Source organism: Suncus etruscus, chromosome 4, assembly GCF_024139225.1.
Source record: "Suncus etruscus isolate mSunEtr1 chromosome 4, mSunEtr1.pri.cur, whole genome shotgun sequence".
NCBI lineage: Eukaryota > Metazoa > Chordata > Mammalia > Eulipotyphla > Soricidae > Suncus > Suncus etruscus.
In genome coordinates, this window is record NC_064851.1 from 40,179,793 (window position 1) to 40,203,278 (window position 23,486).

General features: G+C 36.4%; 1 non-coding gene across 1 annotated transcript; it reads right to left on the minus strand.

Moving 5' to 3' along the window:
• Positions 1-19,977: 19,977 nt before the first annotated feature.
• LOC126007609 (U6 spliceosomal RNA) lies at positions 19,978-20,079 on the minus strand. The gene has a single exon (XR_007495136.1). It is a non-coding gene; the product is annotated as a U6 spliceosomal RNA (small nuclear RNA).
• Between the last annotated feature and the right edge of the window lie 3,407 nt (positions 20,080-23,486).

The window sequence follows — 23,486 nt, forward strand, 5'->3', positions numbered from 1 at the left end:
TTTACTATAACTTGTGTTGAGGAGATTGAGAGGATCTTGGCACTCAAAAGAAAATAAAAGAGAAAATAAAATTAGATAATAATATGTTTCATTTTCATCTCGTCTTAAATGTTGGCATTGGTTTTCTTGATTAGAAACATAAAATTAGGCTGGAAGGAATTCTAAAAGGATTTGGCCAGGCAATGGCACCAAGAGCAAGTAGGAAGAACTTCCTAAAGGAGTAAGCATTTGGATAGTGGGGTGATACTCTGAAACCACAAGCAAATCCGTATTGATCTTTTCATAATTTGAGATTTGGTCCTGGTCTCAGTAATCATCTTTCAGCAAGGTGAGGTTTCCCACAAAACATGGGAGGAAGTCAAAGTGGGCTTGTAGCAGGAGATAGAGCTCAGTTCTGGGAAGGAAGAGAGAGAGAGAGAGAGAGAGAGAGAGAGAGAGAGAGAGAGACAGAGAGAGAGAGACAGAGAGAGACAGAGAGACAGAGAGACAGAGAGAGACAGAGAGACAGAGAGACAGAGAGAGACAGAGAGAGACAGAGAGACAGAGACAGAGAGACAGAGAGACAGAGAGAGACAGAGAGACAGAGAGACAGAGAGAGACAGAGAGAGACAGAGAGACAGAGACAGAGAGACAGAGAGAGACAGAGAGACAGAGAGAGAGACAGAGAGAGACAGAGAGACAGAGAGAGACAGAGAGACAGAGAGAGACAGAGAGAGACAGAGAGAGACAGAGAGACAGAGACAGAGAGACAGAGAGACAGAGACAGAGACAGAGAGACAGAGAGACAGAGAGAGACAGAGAGACAGAGAGACAGAGAGAGACAGAGAGAGACAGAGAGAGACAGAGAGACAGAGACAGAGAGACAGAGAGACAGAGAGAGACAGAGAGACAGAGAGAGAGACAGAGAGAGACAGAGAGACAGAGAGAGACAGAGAGACAGAGAGAGACAGAGAGAGACAGAGACAGAGAGACAGAGACAGAGACAGACAGAGAGAGACAGAGACAGAGAGAGGCATAGAGACAGACAGAGAGAAAGAGACAGAGAGAAAGAAAGAGGGAGAGGAGAGGCATAGAAGGAGAGTAAGAGAGAGGGAGAGAGAAAGAGCAAGAGAGAGAAAGGAGAGAGGGAGAGGGAAAAGAAGAGCGAGAGAGAAAATTGAGAATTATCATAGAAGATTAATTAGAGAAGCTTAGAGAGGTGCTGGACCAACCATGTTAGGCTTGTTTGATAGACCAATTCTTCATATTCTAGTATTTAATATCTATCTCTTTATTATTGGAGTTCAGGAACCAAAGTTTCCATGTGAGTTCCATAGTTTGTCTTATCTTTGCAATATTCTACAAGTTCTCACCAGTCTGAACAGAATGTTCTTCTCTGCTCTGGAGTGTAAAATGTTTGTTTTCTAAGAAATACAGATTTCAAGTAGGGAAACAATTATTTTGTGGAAAAATAAAAGTATCTTGATATTTCTTTGAGTAACTAGACAGTACAATTGCAATGATTACCTATCTGCCAAACAAAAGCCTTTTCTTTCGCAAGCCATGTTCTAGGTAATAGGGAGATAAAAGCGCAAGAATTGTGATGCATTCCTTGGGAATGAACCAGTGTGCCCACAGAGAAGAGTTCACCATACTCCATTATATTCTATATCAATTGAAAGAGCCAATCTGCAGCCAATGCACTGATAGGCTAAACACTGGGCCAAAGATTTTTATCTTTATATTTTCCCAGGAAATTAATTTTTGGGTATTCGTGCTTCTTAATTTAGGCCTAAAGCCAAGGCAAAACTTTAGAGATAACCTGGTCATGCAGCCCAGGTTAAATCAGAAATATCTGTTGCTATTTTCTCTTTTTTGGTTAAATATTAGTTCTTGTCCCAGGGAGCGCTTGGAACTTCACTCTTGAGAGTACTTGTATATTTGGAGCCTGGTAGTGAAGACAAATAATACTTTTTTCTCTGGGATTCCCTTTCACTATCCAGCAAAGCAGACTCACATGTCTCCATAGAAAACAATATAGAACGTTGAAGATGCCAAGTTTATTTTTTATTGACCATAATACTCAGGACTATTTCTACTCTTCTCAGCTCTTGGGCCTTCACAGACATAGCGAGAGGTTCTTAGCTCTCTCAGCTCTTCACCTATGACAGTAAGACTCCATCCATCTTTATTCAAATAACTAGCAATAATAAGAAATAGAAGAAAAATGTCTCCACAGAGACAAGCAGGAGAGAGAGCAGGAGTGTGGGAGGGAAATTTTGGTTTTGGAAAACATTGGTTATGGAAAATATACACTGGTTAAATGTACATTGTATGACTAAAACTCAATTAAGGACAACTTTGTAACTGTATTTCACAATGATTCTATTAAAAATGAATAAAAAAATAAAATAAAACACCAACAGAGAATTAGGATATAACCCTTCCCATCAAACTTCTTTTCTCAGTGGTGGTCAATAGACAGGTTTCTAGAAAACTTTCAAAGGGAACTTAAAAGGAGTGGAAGCAATAGATCACATCACTAACCCCTCATTGATGTCTCTTTCATTGATTTTCCTCTGCTCTCATCTTATTTCCCCATAATCTCTAATGCTCTTGGTGATACTGCCTCGACTTGCTCCTAATCAAGATATACCTGTGGGGAAATTCAAACCAAGATACTACATGATTATTCTCACATAACACACATAGATAATGAACAGCTAGGCAGAAACTGATCAAGCACTGTCTCCACCTGTTGCCTGATTTTATTTCTATGTGGACCTACTCTTGTTATTAATTAATTAAATTAAAATTTGTAACTTCTCTTCAAAAAGAACTTGAGAAAGACTGGAGGTATAGTACAGGGCTTAAAATAGTTGCCTCACCCATGGATGATTACAGTTTAATTTGGTACCATCTATGTATGGTCCTCTGATCATTTCCAGGAGTGATCTTTGAAAACAGTAAGCCCTGAGCACACTTGGTCCTTCCTCAACCCCCCCAAAAGACTCGAGAGTTGTAGATGATAACTTATACTTCCTCCTATAAAAAATCTTTGCTTTGTATCTGATTTCATTCATAGACAATTATATATTAATAAGATTAAAAACAACTTTAATGCTATTGCCTGAAGTTGGTAAATTTAGTATGCCTCAGAGGTATTTAAAGGGGGAACTTTATAGTGAGGATTTTTGAAGATTTTTTTGACCTTCAAGAAAAATTCTCTGTTGGTAGAAATTTTCTCATAGTATAGTCAAGGAGAACACCACTTCTCCATGTCCTGTCATGGTACTTTTTTGAATGATTATGTTGTACATTTAACTGATTTTATATTCTTCTACTACACTGACTCTTCTACTACTCTTATTTATCATCAACATAAATCCTTTTAAATTGGAAGTAAAGTTCAACCCTGAGTGTAGGGCTAGTCTGGCTGTCTGAGTTCTCATATCTTTCTGCCTCACCAGGAATCATAGAATGTCTTGATTTTCCAGCCTGTAAAATGAAGATAACACTTGCTCCAACTTGCTTTTGAGTGAATGATAGTGAAGATAAATGCAAGAACATCTACAAAGTTCTCTGAATTCTAGAGATGAAAGACACCATGTAAATACAACAGTACCTTAGAATGACTAAACTTGAATGCAGCCATTCTCAGAACTCTCTAGAAAGGAAGTGTAGCCTGACTAGGAGATAGCTTTGCAAAACTGTGGCCTTTAAACCTTGCTTCTGTAAATTCATCATTCAGCAGCCACACGACAAGAGTATCCCATCTTTTCTGATCACTTAATTTGTTTTTTTATTCAAATGGCCAGATATGCAATTTTATTTCCTGCCTTTCACAATCCTTCAGATTTGGGGTCAAGTTTTAGAAAACACATATGTGCAAACATGCACGTGTTCTTTAATATATGACTCAACTCCTGAGGACCTGGGGGCTAGATCTTAACTAGACATTTAGATAGAAATTCCACTCCAAATTCCTGATCCTCTGTGTGTTTGTCAGCAGCCTGATATGCATTCAAGCTTTGTTCATTTTCAAAACAACAAACTCTACACTTTACCTTTTGTGTGACAGAATTGGAACTACTGGATTTCTTGGCAAAAGCAAAATATAACAACCATAGAAATATACCACCTTTTGCTCCACAAATTAATTATTTCAGTTTATGCTTCTAACTCCATAAAAATGTGGTTTAGCTTTTGAAAATTTTATTAATATTTATAATGCTTATTTGGTGCCCTTGAACTCTAGGGAAATAGTCTTGATATAAATACCTCTTTTCTAGGTGGTAATATGCCCAAGCTGGACCATAAACTTTAATGTTTCTTTCTCTCACTCCATATAAATATGTATGTATATATTTTTGCTTTGTTTATCCTGTCTCTTGTTGTGGACCTTCATTAAAAATTATATTTAAAAATGAAGATTTTAGTAGCTTATATTTTAATTCCAAAAATAATGCATACTTGTAGAAAGTATATAGATGTGGATAAAGGAATAAAGAAAGTTTCCTTTTCTGGACCCATTTTTAAACTCACAGTGACAAGAAGTAAACCTTGTATTTTTAAGGACTTTTTTAATTAGGGTCCTATTAGTTTGAAAGATTAAAAATGCCTTCAGAAACTAGTGACCTAGTTATCCTCTTTTATTTTTGAACACAAATGTAAAAATTGTTTACTACGCAATCTTTAATAAGAGTGAATTTTATTTTTTAACTAAAACAAATTATTTAATTGAATCACCTTGAAATACAGTTACAAAGTTGTTCATGATTGAATATCAGTTATACAATGTCCAACATTCATCCTATCACCAGTGCACTTTTCCTGCCACCAATGTCATCATTTCCCTCTCATCCTCCCTGGTCCTTTCCTCTGTATGACTATAGCAGACATTTTTCTTCTCTCTCTTTCCCTCCCCCCTCCCCCTCTTTCTCTCTTAATACAGCGAACGGGTTTTGTTTTGTTTTGTTTTGGTTTTGGTTTTTGGGCCACATCCGATGTTGCTCAGGGTTTACTCCTGGCTATGTGCTCAGAAATTGCTCCTGGCTTGGGGGACCATATGGGAGACCGGAGGATCAAACTGCGGTCTATCCTAGGTCAGCTGCATGCAAAACAAATGCCCTACCACAGTGCCACTGCTCCGGCCACTTATTGCAGTGAATTTTAACAGAATTTTTCTCTACAATGTACAATGGTACCCTGTTTCCTCTAGCCCTTCAACTTTGTAATGTGATCATTTTCCAGTATCAAGAAACCATCTCCACAAAGCATATTAACTGCAAAAATAACTAACTGCAACTACCTCATCTTAATTTATTTCCAGATCTAGAATAGGGACAATACCTGGCAGAACCTGGGAATCCCAAGCCACTCCCCTGGGTTCTGGACACAAGGGTAGGGATACTAATTACATCTAAATAACATCTATGAAGTGGAGAATTCTTACCCTTATCACCTCTTGTTTTCATCAGGAAGGAGACACATTAAAGTCCCTTATTGGAAGTCTTTTATATATTGGTCACTTCTTTCATCCTGAGGCAAAGTGACTGGACTGGTTGGTGCAGGGGAGAAGATACCAACCAGTCTAGAGAAATCTGAATTTTCTTGACTCAAAGCCATCAACTCATTGGTGCTGCTAGGATCCAGAATGCCAGCAGCATTTTTATTTTGCATTTATTTTATTTTTATAAATAAATTCTTTAATTAAATCACTGTGAGATGTAGTTACAAAGTTGTTCATCATTTAAGTTCAATCATACATGTACAAAATCCTTTATGATTGCACATGTCTCATTACTAATGTTCCAGTTTCTCTTCTGCCCTCCCCACTGCCCTCTACCCCCTGCCTCTGTGGCAGACATTTTTCTTCTCTCTTTGCCTCTTTCCCTTTTAGACACTGTAGTTTGAAATATTGTTACTGAAGGGGTATCATACATATCACTTTATCTCCTTTATCAGCACCCAGATTTTACAGAGTGATCATTTCCAAGTCTCACTGTCATTGGGGTCTCTTCTCGCCCTAACTGCACTCCCCACTAATGGTGGCAAGCTTCCTACCATGAACTGATTGATCAGCTTCTTGGATTCACTTTTTTTCCAAATAAAACTCACTTTGTGGGGCCTAGTTTTTCCAGAAGTTCAATTTAAGAGGGGTGTTCACTTTTGAGAGAAAAGTAGAATAGGTGGCCACAGGATGGTGTTTCTTTAATCTGGTTATTATTATTGAGCATTATTGAGAGATGGTCATCAGCTGGATTCCTGATTTTCTCTTGTCACCAGGTCCTGACTGATAGAAGTTACAATGAGTCAGACTTATTGTGAGAGTGTCCCTATACTTAAAATATTACTTTTATCATTAACATCTATTTAGTATTTACTCTGTGCTTGGCTGCTTAATTATTTTTATTATTTTATATAGGTTTTTGTTTGTTTGTTTGTTTGAGGGACTACATCAGGTGATAAATGGAAACTACTTTTGGCTCTGCACTCAGGATCACTACAGGCATTGCCTTTGGGAGCATTTTGAGACAGAGATAAAACTGAAGGTGACTGTGTATAAGGCACATATCTTGTATCTTCACTCTATCTTCATTCTAATATCATGTCTCCAGTCTTTTCAGCATTTTTTTTTGTTTCATTTTGTTATTTTGGGGAAAGCATCACACCCTGTGATTACTCCTGGTTCTGTGCTCAGAAATTGCTTCTGGCATGGAAGACCATATGGGACACCAGAGATCAAATAGAGGTCCTTCCTGGGTCAGCTGCGTGCAAGACAAAAGCCCTACCACTGTGCTATCGCTCTGGCCCTCTTTTCTGCATTTTAAAAATACAACTTTTGCCAACAATCCTATGAATATTTGAATTGTTCAAACATCCTATGTGGCATTTGTATTATATCTATTTAATGAATGAAAAAATCAAGTACCCATAGCAGGTCCCAGAACTGTGTTTGTTCCCATGTCTCTAACTCCTAACCACTTCAATCCACTATCCCACATCTCTTCTATATGCTAAATAGCACATGAATTGCTAAGCACATAAATTCTAGTTTGAACTTATAAACTATCCAGTGATGAATCTCATTTCTAGCATTTCTTTTGTGTCTCACTGTAGTTATTAAATATTTTAATATTGTTTATTTTGATTTATATGTTCCTATTTTCATGCAATTAAAGCTATTTTTATATACCTTTATGATTGGTTATATGGCTTTACTATTTTAGATGTTATGCAATCCAATGGGTTTTTCACTTGTATTTTTATTTGGCGTTCCTATGGTTTTGTTTCACAAATATAACTCTGATTTAAAAGCTACTTGGTATAAGAATTCTATATGTTCTTGTTTTTAGACCACACAAAGAGTGCTTAGGGGTTACTCCTGGCTCTGCATTCAGGAATCTCTTTTGGTGAGGCTCTTGGGACTATTTGGGGTGCCAATGATTGAATCCCTGTTGGCCACATACAAGTGAAGCACTCTACCCACTTTACTGTCTCCTCATCCCCAAGAGTTCTACGTTTTAAGAAGAATAAAAAGTAGTTAACTCAGTAACATCTTTTATTCATGGATTTATGTTGTATAAACCCAAGTTATCTCTGTTTTACTTAATTGAATGATAGATATGCTAATAGCTGAACTTATTCTGTTTTTTTTTTTTTAATTCAAGTTTTGAGAACTTTATGTTGTATTTACTTCGTCATTTCAATTATTTTTTTTGGAGTTTTGGGGCAACTAGCAGTGCTCAGGAACTATTCCTGGCAGTGTGCTCACAGGCAATCCTGGGAACATATGGTGTTGAATTTAAACCCAGGTCTCTGGCTCTTTTATGATCTTACTACTTAGAAGGAAAAAATCTCTCCTCAGTACTCTTATTTTTAAAATATTGGTTATTATCAAATATGTTTAAAAATAATTTTATCAATACAATAAAATTGAGACATCAAAACATTCTCTTAATGAGCACTGTAGCTCTCTGGCTTCCAAATATGTTTGGCACCTGTCTGTGGATAAAAGCATCAGAATATTATTATAGATCTCTATAATGAGCAGTTGATTGAACACCTATTCAGTCTATACAAACATATCCATTTCTGCAGGTTTCTTTGAAGTGCAAAAAAGAATAAAGGCTTGTGTGTTTCTCCTCTTCCACTGAGTTTGTTTCCTTCTCTTTGCTATACCTGGCTATGTTTGAGATATTTTCCAATTAGACTATTGTATTTCTTCATGTGGATATTCTAAATATCACATATAAGTGATATAAATCTGTGTTTATTCATCTTCATTTGGTTTACCTCATTTAACATAATATCTTCTGGTTCCATTCATATTGCAGCAAATTGCATGGTTGCATAATTTCTTACAGCTATGTAGTATTCCAACAGTTATGTAATATTCCATTGTGTATATATACCTCATTTCATAACCCCACTCATCTACTCATCTATTGTTGGGCATCTAGGTTGATTCCAACTCTTAGCTATTGTATTAAGTGCTGCAATGAATAGTGGTATTCATACTTTCTTTTGGATGAATGTTTTTCTGTGTTGAGGGTAGATACCCCAGAGAGGGATTGCTGGGTCATATGGTAGCTCAATTTTGAGTTTACTGAGAACCCTCCGTATTGTTTTCCTTAGGGGTTGAACTAGGCAGCATTCCCACCAGCGGTGGATGGAAGTTCCTTTCTCACTACATTCCACCAACAAAGATTGTTTTGATAAGTGCCATCCTCACTGGTGTAAGATTTAGATTTCCCTAATGATAAGTGACGATGAGCATTTTATCATGTGTCTGTTGGCCTTCTTAGAAAAGTGTCTGTTCATATCCTCTTCGCATTTTTTAAATTATTTTTGGTTTTATGGAGCTAACCTTTGTGAGCACTTTCTATATCCTAGAAATCAAACCTTTATTTGATGTGTTGAGTGCAAGTTTTTTCCACAATCAATTGGCTGTGATCTAGTTTTAGCCAAGAGTTTCTTTTGCCATACAGAAACTTTTTAGTTTAATGTGGCTGCATTTATTTAGGTTTGATGCTATAGTTCTTGTCATTGGCATTCCATCATCAAAAACTTTTTGAGGTGTAAGTCGTAATGTTCTGTCTATATTTTGCTCAATAAACTATGTTTTGGGTCTGATGTCAGGGTTTTTAATCCATTTTGAATTGTCTTTTGTGAAGGTGTAAGATATGGATCGCTCTTTTATTTCTTTTTTTTATTTTTTATTTTTAATTATGAGAACAAAGATGCAAAGAAAGAGGACAAGGTAAAGTTACAGTGGAAGGACAATCACCCATAACATAATTCTTAGAAGTCCCCTTGCTGATATCTTAACTTTGAAATTTCAGCCAAAGAACATTAAGATAAATAAGACAGAATCCATGTACAATTACTTTGTCCCTCAAGTCCCCAGATTGTAACACATTATAATATTTCTTAACAGCACACAAGGCAATCTAAAGCCATAAAACTTACGTAACTCCTTAAACATTACAGGCATAGTATTTTTCTACATTTCCATGTACATGCATATTAGCTTAAGTTAACCTCAAATTTTAAGTGGGTTCTTTTTAAGGATTAGAGTCAAAGAAGCACAGTAAAAATGGTGTTAGAGTGACAATTGTTGTTTGCATAGGCCCACCAAAATATGAGGGACATGGAAAGGAATAACCTTGGCCTAAATACAAAAAGACCCGACCCCTGAAGTTTCCTGCACTCTTTTATTTCTCATATGTGGTTACCCAATTGTTCCAATGCCATTTGTTGAAGAGACCACTTTTGTTCCATTTCAAATTCTTTAACTTCTCTGTCCACAGGGATTCTTGGAGATATAGGTTGATGACCTGAGTTTCACATTTTAGTTTCACATTTATTACATTAGACTCCAAATACAGTGCTCAACTTGGAAATATCTTAACAAAATACTTTTATTTATCCATCTTCCATTTGATTATGCCTGCTATTATGATCTAATGCGTATGTCCACAGAGACCATTGAAATAAGCAACTGCACACCATAGACTTTTGTTACAAGTCCCTTTCATTGAATATGATTTTTCAATCCAAGATAGTTTATTATTATAATCATAATTCGCACGTTGTCATTTTGCATCCAGGAAAGGAATCTGGATGCTTGAGACATGGCAAAACATATTTCCATGGGGTAGACGCCTCTTACAGTGCTCACTACTATATTGCTTAGTACTCTAACATGAAAATTATGACTATTATAAGAATACTCCATGCACAACCTAACTTTTATTTAGTAAAGTTTATCCTCACCACTGATGAATTGCCTAAAAACTGGAAAACCTTCCCCCATACATGTGCCGGTCTCCTATTTTTTTTAAGCACTCTGACCCATTCCATAAGGGTTGGTTCTTCAAATGCAACCTATGAATAGATCTCCAATGTCTGTCTATGTGGATGTGTGTTAGTGTTAGTGGTGGACACCTCTACGTCTGTTTAATTTGTTTTGTACATATGCCTGTCTAGGTTGTGTATAGTCCCTGATATATATAACCCCCCCTTCCCCCCACAACTCCTGACTACCATGTTATAAGTCCTCTGCTATCTTCTCATCCTCTCAATCCTGATCCATTATCTCTCCCTAATAAACCTTCATTACCCTCAGGATCTAGATCCTTCCCTGGCCCTAGCAAGCTACTAGCCAGCTCCCAAAATGAAAGGACAGCCTCCCTGCCCTCCTTGTCTCAGCTGTGAAGAAGCTGCAGACTCCGCTCCTGCTGACTCATTCAATGTGGCCCCTTTTCTTTCACCTCCCCTCACTGTGGACTGTTGTTTGCTACTGGATTTAGTTCTTGAGAAACCTCAGCTCGAGAACACTTCCTGATCCTTCCTGATGTCTGTGAACCATATCACAGACTCCACAAGACCATGGCATGGAATGAAACTATTCCTGGATTTTATCCCTCCCTCCCCAGACCATCTCAAAAGACTAAAAGGGGATATCTATATTTTCTTGTATATTTCTATAGTTGAATTTCCTTAACAGTTATAATTCATAGAGTTTATTTCCACATGTAGAGGTTGTTTTCCCCATCCCTTTTATAGATCTTCTTAGGAAATTCTAATAGATAAGTCTAGCTTGGGATTTGAGCTCAGGTTAGAACCAGGATATAGAGATTGTTTAGCTTGTTATTTTTATGCCCCCTCCATATGCACCAGTAGTAATGTGGCATTATTCCTCTTTGCATAGGTACATTAAAATTGGGGCGACTTTACGTATAGAAAGAAGTTATTATCCAATAGGGATAGCTACTCATAAATTTTTGTAGTGCAGTGGTGCCTTTCACCTTGAACATTTGTCATGGGTACTCAGTTTAAAACTCAGTTGATCAGACACTGACCATCCAACCCCGAAACTTGGATCCCATCCTTGGAACCGGCAAGGTTTTCTGCACCAGCACCAGAAAACAAATCCCTCTGGGGGAGACTTCAATGATGCCCTAACATTAATTTACTCCAGGGTAGGTTCCTGATGATGAGAAAACAGAAACAATTTGCTCTAAGGGCAACTTTCTTTGCCTCCACACCTATCGGTGAAATGAAATCAGAAGACCAGAAGATGTTCTGTAACAAAAACCAAGATCTCTATTTCAGAAGCCGGACTTGGACACCACTATTGAATAGAACTTTTCCTGGGACCATGATAAAAGACCTTGGTTTTGGACAATTAGTATGCCTGGAGCGAGTAGCTAATCTTATGACAGAATGCTTCACGGGAAGAGAAACCCTGTATTTTTAGGCGAAGGGTATTTTCTTTTTAATTTCCCCAACATTTGCTGTGCCTATGCAAACAAAACAAAACAAAAAAACCTGCCCCACCAACACCAATTTTTTTTAAAAAAATATTTACATCTTCTTGAAAGGGGCTCCTGCCTTTTTCATAAAATGTAGGGACATGAAACACTTTGTTTTACCTCATATTTCTACATCTTTTTACAAATTGAGAAAAGGAAAATAAAAAACTGGGTGGAGTCCAGGAGCCAAGTGGTCTCAGGTGCATTGGGTGGGGGGAAAAAAAGAAGGTTGGAACTAAATACCCAAGCCAAAATCAAAGACAATAGAATAGAACAATAGAATCAAGAGACCCAAGCTACAACAATCTAAGCATAAAATGGACCTGTTACATGGTAGAACAGGGGGGTTAAGAGTGGAGCTATGGGATGCATGCTGGGAATTTTGGTAGCAGAGTATCAACATTGGTGATGGGAATGGCCCTAATTCACTGTCACTATATGCCTGAAATACAACTATGAAGGACTTGTAGTGCACAATGGTCTCAATAAAAAAATAATAATTTTATCTGGGGTCTGAGAGATGACACAATTGTTAAGACAATTGTCTTTCATGTCACACTTATGGTCCTTTGAGCACCACCAGGAGTTACCTTTGAATACAGAGCATAGAATAAGTCCGAAGTATCATTTGCACACCAGCCAAAATTTTCAAGTATCTGCCCTAAAAGCTTAGTGGGAATTCAATTACAATATGGTTTTATTATAATATGATAGAATATGATTATTTGAAAGTATTTAATATTTTTACAAAATTTTCCTGTCCATTTAGGAATATGTTACTTGTTTTAAAAGGTTATTTACAGTGTCCAAAAGGGTTGAATTTATCTTTATATATGTGGCATTTTTCCTGATCATGTTTTAGAAGATTTATGATTTTGATGCCAATGACTTTTAAATCAAGAGTGAATAAGATCTAACATTATTTAAAATAATAGTTGGCACACGGACAGTTTTTGATATTTATTTTATTTGTGGTTTCTTACTGAACTCATTATTTTTGTGTTTTTTCTTTGGCACTCTTGATTTCTTTGTATCAATAATCATGTTTATGTGACTTGAAATTTTTATATGTTTTATTTTACTTCACATACTGAAACTCCCAAAATAATGCTGACATGGTATTGATAAAGACATATCCTTCCTTATTTTAGTGAGAATGTCTATAAGGGTGTTTGTAAAATGGTTGATCTTTGCTTTAGGATATGTGCTTTTAATATACTACACACTTAATAAACTAAAATATTTAATATAATAACATTTAATATATTAAAAAAGATTTAAATTAGATATTTAAAGAAATAATATTTATATTTGTAAAAATGAGTACTCTAAATGAGATGTTTAATTTTATTATATTTTCTTTGTCTTTCATATTTCCAAATATTAAACCATCCTTGCATTTTTAGAATATTTTCTATTGAATTACGTGCTGAGCCTCAGTTTTCTGTATAATTTGTTAGCAAAAGTCCTGATTGACACTTTATTTCTCCTTCCTTCCTTCCTTCCTTCCTTCCTTCCTTCCTTCCTTCCTTCCTTCCTTCCTTCCTTCCTTCCTTCCTTCCTTCCTTCCTTCCTTCCTTCCTTCCTTCCTTCCTTCCTTCCTTCCTTCCTTCCTTCCTTCCTTCCTTCCTTCCTTCCTTCCTTCCTTCCTTCCTTCCTTCCTTCCTTCTTTCCCTTTTCCCAAGTGTTTGAGGTGTCTCTTAATTTCTGATTGTGATTAATTTCCATTTTCAAGGCACAGAGAAGATAACTCATATAATTCAGAATAGCAACGGCCTTTATCACCAGGATTAGCAGGTTTGCTTACAGGCTTGAAGATCTAGTGTCTTCCCCTGGAGCAATTGGCCTCATGACATGCCTACTGTCCACCATAATAAAGATAATGCCTCCCTCTGGGGCAATGGGCAGATGCTTATAGCCCATTTTTAAAGATTTGAGTTTCCTAAGCACAGGGATCTGCTAGTAAAACAACCAACTTAATATGCAGACATGTACCTGGGTCCATATGCTATCCCTCCCTTGTGAATGAATGGTAGGTAAGGGGCACTGACATGCATACTGATGCTCTAGCTCTTTTCTGTGGCTGTTTTCTGTGTAATGAAATCTGTTGAAACTATGACTGCTGTTTTATGCATGCTTACACTTAGGGTAAAAGTTCAAACTTTGCAGTATTTTTAATGAAGGATTTCATTTTTTGAGATATTGTGTAAAAATTATATCTAAGAATTAGTATTAGTTTGTAATTTTCCCCAGGATATCTTTAATAGGTTTTACAATAGAAGGCTTGAGCATTATAGAAACAATTTGGGAAGTTTTCATCTTTTCTATATTGAAATAACATATAGTGTACAAAAATTGTTCCTTAAAGACTTCCTGAACTGAGAAAACTGTTTTGACTTTAGAAACCTTTTTTGAATTAATTAAATTTTTCTTCTCATGGATAAAGGTTTATTCAGTTCACTAGGTTTGCTGAGCTATTCTGGCCATTTATAGTTTTCCAGAAAGCCAGTGAATTTTGAATGCATAATTTAAGAGTATTATATATATATACTTATGTATAATTTTATTTAAATGTTTGTTATAAAATATCACTTATTTTTGGTAAATTTTATTTTATTTTATTTTTGGTTTTTGGGTCACACCCAGCAGCGCTCAGGGGTTACTCCTGGCTCTCTGCTCAGAAATCACTCCTGGCAGGCATGGGGACTATATGGCATGCTGGGATTCGAACCACCCTTGGTCTTGGGCTGGCCGTTTGCAAGGCAAAAGTCCTACCACTCTGCTTTCTCTCTGGCCCTAAATGTTATGTTTTTATAGTCATTATTGGCTTTTAATATTATGGAGTTTTAGGGGTTTAACTTCTCTCTCTCTCATTTGGGGGGGGGGGATTGAACCTAGGGCCTCACACATGCAAAGCAAGTGCTCCACCACTGAGTTATAGCCCCACTCTTTAAAAGATTTTTTAAAAAAACTTTCAGTATTTTTAAAAACTTTTCTTATTTTGAATTTACCAAAACATAACAGATTATTGTATCTTTTAGTATTTTACCTCCTCATCCTGTTTAATTTTTGTTATTTCTGTTACTTTTTTTTTTTTTTTTTTTTTTTTTTTTGGTTTTTGGGCACACCCGGAGGTGCTCAGGGGTTACTCCTGGCTGTCTACTCAAAAATAGCTCCTGGCAGGCATGGGGGACCATATGGGACACCGGGCTTTTGAACCAACCACCTTAGGTCCTGGATCGGCTGCTTGCAAGGCAAACACTGCTGTGCTATCTCTCCAGGCCCTATTTCTGTTACTTTTACATGTATTTTTATTTTTTAATTTCTTTTTTTTTTTTTTTTTTGTGGTTTTTGGGTCACACCCGGCAGTGCTCAGGGGTTATTCCTGGCTCCATGCTCAGAAATTGCTCCTGGCAGGCACGGGGGACCATATGGGACGCTGGGATTTGAACTGATGACCTCCTGCATGAAAGGCAAACGCCTTACCTCCATGCTATCTCTCCAGCCCTATTTTTTAATTTCTTAAAGTGAATTAAACTTTTTTTTGTTATACTTCTGGAATAAAACAAATATAAAAATTAGTTTTCTTTTTTATTTATTTATTTATTTTCGGTTTGTGGGTCATACCCAACTGTGCTGAAGAGTTACTCCTGCCTCTGCACTCAGAAATTGCTCCTGGCAGGCTCCATGAACTATATGGGATGCCAGGGATCAAACCTGAGTTGGCTGTGTGCAAAGCAAACACCCTACCTGCTGCATTATCACTCCGCCCCCCCAAGTTTTAATTCTTTGAATAGTTTTAGTTTTATCTTGAAAGAATTTATGTCATATTTTGATAGTTATTATTAAAAAAATAAAATATAGGGGCCAGAGTGATGGCGCAATGGTTAGGGTGTTTGTCTTGCATGTGGCTGACCCAGGACAGACCTCTGTTAGATCCCCCATATCCCCCCAACCCAAGGGTGATTTCTGAGTGCATAGCCAGAGGTAACCCCTAAACATCACAGGGTTTGGCCCAAAAACCAAAAAAAAGAAATGTGATTATATATGTTCAGGGAACTGTGTGGTACGAGAGATTGAAATATGCTTCAACCATTGTGGTATCTTCTGGTGCCTGCATTTTATTTCTTATAATGTCGCTCTTTAAAAATAATGTTTTTAATGTTTATGTTCATAAAATAAAATTTTTCTTGCTTTGTTTTTAAATCTCAACGTTTAAAAATTTTTCATCTTATTTTCTTTCTACGCTGTTACCACCTTTCTCCTTTCTTTTGATATATGAACTTAATTTATTTTCTTTTTCCCCTTTTGGATTTCTGGTTTTGGTTTCTTATTTTGGAGTTACATCCACAGGTGGTACCTCAGGCTGCACTTGACTCTGTGTTAGAGTATTGCTTGCAGGAGTTTCTAGTGACCAGACAGTTTTGGGACTAGAAAGCAGGCACGTGGATGAAAGCATGTACTCAGCCTTCTGAGCCATCTCCCTGGCCCAGGGTTGTTTTTCTTGCTTTTTTACTCTTCTAACTAGAATGCTTACATATATTTCCCTAAAATTTTATTTAGAACATATTATTTTATATTTTTCTAGTCATGCCAGAATGAAACTTCTGCTCTTGTTAGAGAAATTAGTATGCTTTTAAAACTGTCTTCTTTTAAGAAGATAAAAACATTTATCTCAAGTTATCATGAAAAAATTTATTCTCAAGTATTTAATATAGGTCATCTTTAAAACTTTTGCTTATTTTCATGTCCTAGACAGTATTGATAAAATGATAGAAAACTTGTTGGAGGTATCTTCAATATCATTTAGTTCAGATGTATAACTATAATAATAAAATAAAAACTGCTAAAACCTCAGAGAGTTTAAGAGACTTGTTCTAGCTCCCCAAACTATATATATATATATATATATATATATATATATGTGTGTGTGTGTGTGTGTGTGTGTATGTGTGTGTGTATGTGTGTATATATAAACCATTTTTTATAAAGAAAATTATATACAGTTTATGACTTTAAAGCAATATAAAGAACTTTTCCTTCTGGCATGTGTCACCATAATAGGAAGAAAAGTCAGGTTGAGCCTTTATGGATTATCTGACAATCTCTAATCTCTGGATATTCTTTTTATTCACATTTTATTTTTTTTTGTTTTCTTCTGGGTCACTTCTGGTGGTGCTAGAGTCTATTCCTGGTGCACTGATTGCTTAGAGGTTACTCCTAACTTGCACTCCTTACTCAGGGGTGCTAGAGTAGGGGAACCATAAAGTGTTGGAGATAAAATGTAGGCATTCTTCATGAATAACATGTGTTCATTGGGACACTACTTTTTTGGTTTACTTTTTTTTTTTCCTGAGTAGGGGTGCTTGAGAGATAGCCCCATGTAGTGGTGTTCTGTAAAATAAATTTTCATGCCTATTTTTCCTACCCTGGTGAAGTGATCTGAAGCAGGTAGCAGCATGTCAGGAGAGAATCATAGAGTCCAGTTGGCTTCTTGCCTCATAGTCTCTCTTTGTGCCAAAGGAAACTGAAACCTGTTTATTTCACCAGTACAAATTCAATGGGCAGGGGGAGGGTAGATTGAGATCCAGGTGGATTTTTACATATCAAAGGGGTAGGTGAAAAAGAAAGAGGAAATTGAGGGAATGCCTTTGTTTTGCATAATAGTAGGGTGTCATCTAACAATTTCACCCTTTCTGTTAAAAAATAATTGAAACCGGCTACATAAGTAGCCATCAGATGTAAAATAAATTCCCAGAATGGCTGTAAAAAGCATCATAGGTTAGATTGTGCATACGTCATTCTCTAAACAATCAACTTTTTCATATCCTTGTCTTATATATATTCCAATGTTTTCATAGATGTCTCTGAACATAAATATTTGAACCTTTCTGCACATATATTTTATTTGAAAATTCTTAAACGTTCTTATACTGAGCACTATAATACACATCTATAGTATCTATGTTCTTTTTCCATAAAGTTCTCTAAACAAAATCATAAGAACATTTCTGCAGATATATGTAGTTTGAAAATAAGTTTGCTAAAACATTTTTATGAGCACTGTAATAGTATCCAAGTTACTTTTCCATCAACTTCTGTGGATAAAGGCTTTAGAATATTTTTGCAGACATAATTTGAGAATAATTTGCTAAATAATATACACAATCAAGTATCACAAAAGTTGGGAAACATTTACTAGGATAGTGGGGAACCATTAAAAATTTAATAGCACTATGCATTTCCCTGAACTGTGCAAACTATTATTAAACCACGAGAATGATACAATACAGTTATCTGTTTGTAGTGAGCATAGAACAAGAGTAGAATACACAGTTTAAGCAGCAATATAGTGACTGATGCAAATAGTGTCAAGAAAGTAACTTAGAAGAAAGTTATAGTTATTTATCTTATCAACATAAAGGGTTTGTTTATTAATTCACCTCTAATATACCTTTAGGGAAGTAGAAGAAAGCGGAGTAGGACTTGAAGTTGAAGTTCAACTTGAAGTTGAAGTCAGACACCAAAAGTTGTCAAATTACAGAGCATGGTTATACTATTTGATACCAAGAAACTATTTCATTTTAACTCCTGGAACCAAAAGCTGGTGGTATCTTCTTCAACATGGCTCCTTCATCTCTCAGACATTCTGTAAATGTGCCTCCCTAGGAAGAATAGATGGGGATAAATTTTCTAGACAATAGTCAAAAAAATTAGAGTTAGAGAAAAACCACATTTTAAAGGCAAAGGTACTAAAATCCAAGCCAGTGAATAGAGGAGCTGAAAGTTTACTCTAAGAGAATGCCAACTAGATGTCCAATAATTCAATTAAATTCTGGTGCCTTCTACCTGAATTAAATGCCAGTTCTCATACTCAAGTTAAGATCTCAGTCCCACAAAACTTCTCCTACTTCTTTTTTGTTTGTTTTTGTATGTTTGTTTGTTTGTTTGGTTTGTTTTTGGGCCACACCTGGTGATGCTCAAGGGTTTCTTCTGACTATGTGTTCAGAACTGATCCTGGCTTGAGGGATAAAATGGGACGTGGGGAGATCGAAAAGAGGTTCGCCCTAGCCTAGTGTGGGCAAACTTTACGCTTAGTGCCACCGCTCAGGTCTCCAAACTTCTTCTACTTCTGATGACAATTTTAGGTCTTGCACCATCTTGACTAGCACGTTTTAAGTCTGTGCTTCTAATAATTCCCTCTTTAGACTCCAGAATTAGCTAGAAAGACTTGCTGAACTAATGAGATGCATAAAAGCCAAGAAGACATCCCTGTCATCACAATGACTATCACTCTGAGTCAAGATTTGTCTACCAACCTAGAAGTTTAAAACAATTCTTTATTCAAGAGGTTTTATAGAACTCAATTTCCAGCCTAATCATTCCTTTTGCTAAAGGTTAATTAATGGTGGAGTTGAAAGTTCCAGACCTCTTAACTCTCAATTTCTTTGTTTGGGGGGTGGGTTTGGTCACACCCAGTGGTCCTCAGGGGTAACTCCTGGCTCTGAGCTCAGAAATCATTCCTGTCAGGCCTGGGGGACCATATGGGATGTCAGGAATCTAACCAGGGTCTATCTGGGATTGGACGCATTCAAGGCAGATGCCCTAGTGCTGTGCTATCGCTCTAACCCCCAACTCTCTTTAAGTGACTAGTTTCATTCTGAGACCTTTCAGAGGCACTAATTTAAGTCATTTATTAGAATAAAACTTTATTACAATTATAAATATCAAAATGCATTGCTATCACTAAGAAAAGACCAAAGTTTTAGTTATTTTGTGATCCACACCCCATAGTGCTCAGTGCTTACTCCTGGCTCTGGGCCAAAATCTGGTCAGCTGCATGCAGGGCAAGCACTATGCCCACTGTACTATCACTGTTCCCTCCCACTCCCCCACTACCAAGGTACCTGAAACCAGGAACTAGACTCAATATATTGGTATATTATTCCAGAGAGTTCTAAAGTTTTATATAATCCTTTGGGTAGAGCAGACATGTCATTGGTTCTCCAAATAAGATGAACAACATAACAATGAAGGGTTTTGGAAATACAGAAGCCAATAATAAATAACTGAAAAAAATACTGATTAGAAGATGTAGCTGCATTGCCTAGTTCCTGTCATTTCTGAAGTGTATAGAGATGGGTGCAAGAATAATATTATTATTTTTCTTTTTTTTAAATATATGGAATGCTACATGATTTTGTTGTCATGCTTGCAAAGGGGCTGCACTAATCTACTCTGTATCATTCCAATTTTAGTATATTTACTGTTAAAGTGAGCACTGCAAGAGTAATTTTAAAAACCATCTTGCTCTTATTTGTTCTCTCCATTTCTATATACACTTCTTTCAGCCACAGAATTGATTATAGTTTGCATGTTTTATTAAATATCATCAAATACTCTGTGAATAGCTTCATTAGTTCAATTGTGAAGACAATGCTCAAAATACTCAAGGTCACACACACAAATCACTAAATTGGCTCAAAGATCGTTGTCATTTAGCTGCTGATTTTCATAAGCCTTGAATTTTAGAAATGGTGATGCTAGATTACTTCAGACCTTAACAGATAATAGCAATGGTCTTTAGAGCTAATCTGTGTTTACTAGTTTGAGTAAGATTTTGAAATGGCTCATTGGGGTTGGAGCAATAGTACACTGAGCATTTGCCTTGCACACAGCCAAACCAAGTTCAATCCTCAGCATCCCATAATAACCCCTGAAACTACCAGGAGTAATTTCTGAGTGTAGTCCCAGGAGTAACCCCTAATCAATGCCAGGTTTGTCCCTAAACTGAAAACAAAAACAAAAAAGAACATATAGTTTTGATTAGTGGCATCCTTTCCTATGTTGCTTTGAAAGTAATTCATAAACAGTCAGAATTCACTTTATGGGCACTACAATTTGCTCTGGAATCTTTTCAATACATTGGTTTCTTCTAATGTTGGCCGCAAACAAAAGTAATTAGTTATTCCACCAAAATGCATTGATTAGAGAACAACAACAAAAGAGAGGTCAGTTTGGAGAGCACGTTCAGGATGAAACCTTGTCTACCTACCCGAATCCAAGAGTGATATCTCCTTATGGAATCTCTAAAGCAGTAGTTCTCATTCCTGGATCCCTTGACTCATACCCTGATCCTTAATTAATCAGCTTTCACCTGTAGCCTACTTGAAAATTACAGGGGACAGGGAAACACTGTTCTCTTGAACTTCTCACCTACTATTATTCAGTTCCATAGGATGTAAAACTTGCAGTCCTCTTTTGTTAATGATGGCAGGCACATTGGATTCAAATAGTCCATTTTCACATGGGTGGATGCACTTTTTTTTAGTCTTCTGATCTTTCTTAAATACGATTTCTGTATATTTACACATTTTATGAAATATTTGAAAAACAAAGTCATGATCCAAGTTAAGCAAATCTAAGTATTGGGAGTACAGCTGTGATGCTTATAGAGTGCCACATTATTGAACACATATTGATCACACCTTTTCTATATATTTTGGGTAAGTTTAAACTTGAATCCACTGCTAAGATGATTTTATTATTTCCAAGAATTTTACTTCAGTTTGCCTTTTATTTCTACGGGAAGAAAATTTGTAAAAGTTTCCCTCTGTTTATTCACTACTCAATACTGCATGGAGAATTACATGAAAACTTCTTTTTTTTTTTTTTTTTTTTGTGGTTTTCGGGTCACACCCGGCAGTGCTCAGGGTTTTTTCCTGGGTCCGTGCTCAGAAATTGCTCCTGGCAGGCACGGGGGACCATATGGGACGCCGGGATTCGAACCGATGACCTTCTGCATGAAAGGTAAACACCTTACCTCCATGCTATCTCTCCGGCCCCACATGAAAACTTCTTACATGTTAGCCTTGCCTTACCAAACATCTCACAAACAGAGGTATTGGTACAGGTTTTGTTCCTTCTCCTGCTCATAAGGTACCAATAATTTTGTGATTTTAAAAAAGGTCTGAAGCAGAGATTTTGGAGTCTGATTGCTCTCTTGAAATAAAAATAAAAACAAAAACAAAAAACAAAAACACTGACTCTTAATAAATATATTTCGATCTGAAATGTGCACGGGTTAAAGGATGAGTGTTGTATATTGTATGAGTGAAACTCTTTCATGAACAACTTTTCACCTGTATCAACTCATGGTGATTCTATTGAAATTTATTAGAAATTAAAAAAATAAGTTTTAAACTTCAAACAGAAGAATTGAATTAGAATTGCAAGGATTCTATAATTTGGGCTTTGAAACAGCTCTTCAGAAATAATAATAGTGTTTTGGCTAGCTTTTGGGAATACTTAATATCCTAAAGGCTCTTGAATGTTGCATGTATATATGTATTCATATAGGAAATATTAAAATATTTAAAATATAACACCATAGAATTAGAGGGGATACATCAGACTCATCTTTTAATTTATGGATAGTTTTTAGAGATTCTGGCATATTAAGTTACATGTATAACTGCACATAATTAGTCTGTGGAGATTTGTAAAAAGTAAAAAACAAAAACCAAGTGTCCAGATTTTTAGACCAGATTCTTTCTCTAAAAGAAACTATTTTTCATTAGTTTCATAAAGTATTGCTATTTATAAATTCAATATTTCCCCTAAGAGAGATCTGTTGCATATTAATTTAATGTCTTCATCTTCTGAGTATTGGGGGGCAAAAATAGAATCTGAGAAGCCATGGGCTAACTGAACAATGCAGCTCTGCAACATTAGAAACTGACATATTAATTGATCACTGCAAGTTCTATTAGTGTAAATGGTGCACCGAGTGAAGCAGAGAAATAGCATAAAATTTACATGGCTTTTATAGTCTTATAGACTTAGGATCAAATCCTGATTCAGCTATATGATCCTGGCAATCCTAGACCTCATTTTCTCAATCTATAAAGTAGGCATAATACCTTCCTTTCATGGCTGTTGTTAGGGTAAATAAAATAACATATGTGTGGTGCCTGGAACATAGAAACCAATAATAATTAACCTCTCATTTAGTGTATTGAGTGCTTATTAAATTCTAGACACTTGACAGATTACTAAAACTCAGACTCACCTAATGAGTGGGTATAGTAATTACACCCATCTTAAAGATGAGAACTTAAGACTCAGAGATTCCTTAACTTGCCTGGGGTCATGAAGGCTGAGATTGGAATACTACTTGTCTTAAGAGCCATGGATTTAATAACTCTCCTGTACTTTCTTTCAATAAATGATACCTATCATTATCACCCTCTTCCTTACTCAGAATCCAGTATAATTCATAGTGAAACATGTGGCTTAGGAGCCTGATTGAAGATTTAGTCTAGTTCCTTTTCTTCAATAAAGCATTGTTTTCTAGAGACCTTGAATGAATTGTTTACTGTTTCTATTCTTTGTTTACTTGTTTTTTTTTTTGGCGGGGGGTCACTGGCTCAGAAATCGCTCCTGGCAGGCTTGGGGACCATATGGGATGCCGGGATTCGAACCACCGTCCTTCTGCATGGAAGGCAAACACCCTATCTCCATGCTATTTCGCCGGCCCCTTGTTTACTTGTTTGTAAAATGAGCATGATCATGTAGGTTATAGGATTGCTGTGATGATATCCAATAAGTCTTAACACTTATGTTGTTTTTCACTTGCAAGTCTATCCTATACAATGCAAAAGAGTATTGGGTCTTTTTAGGGTG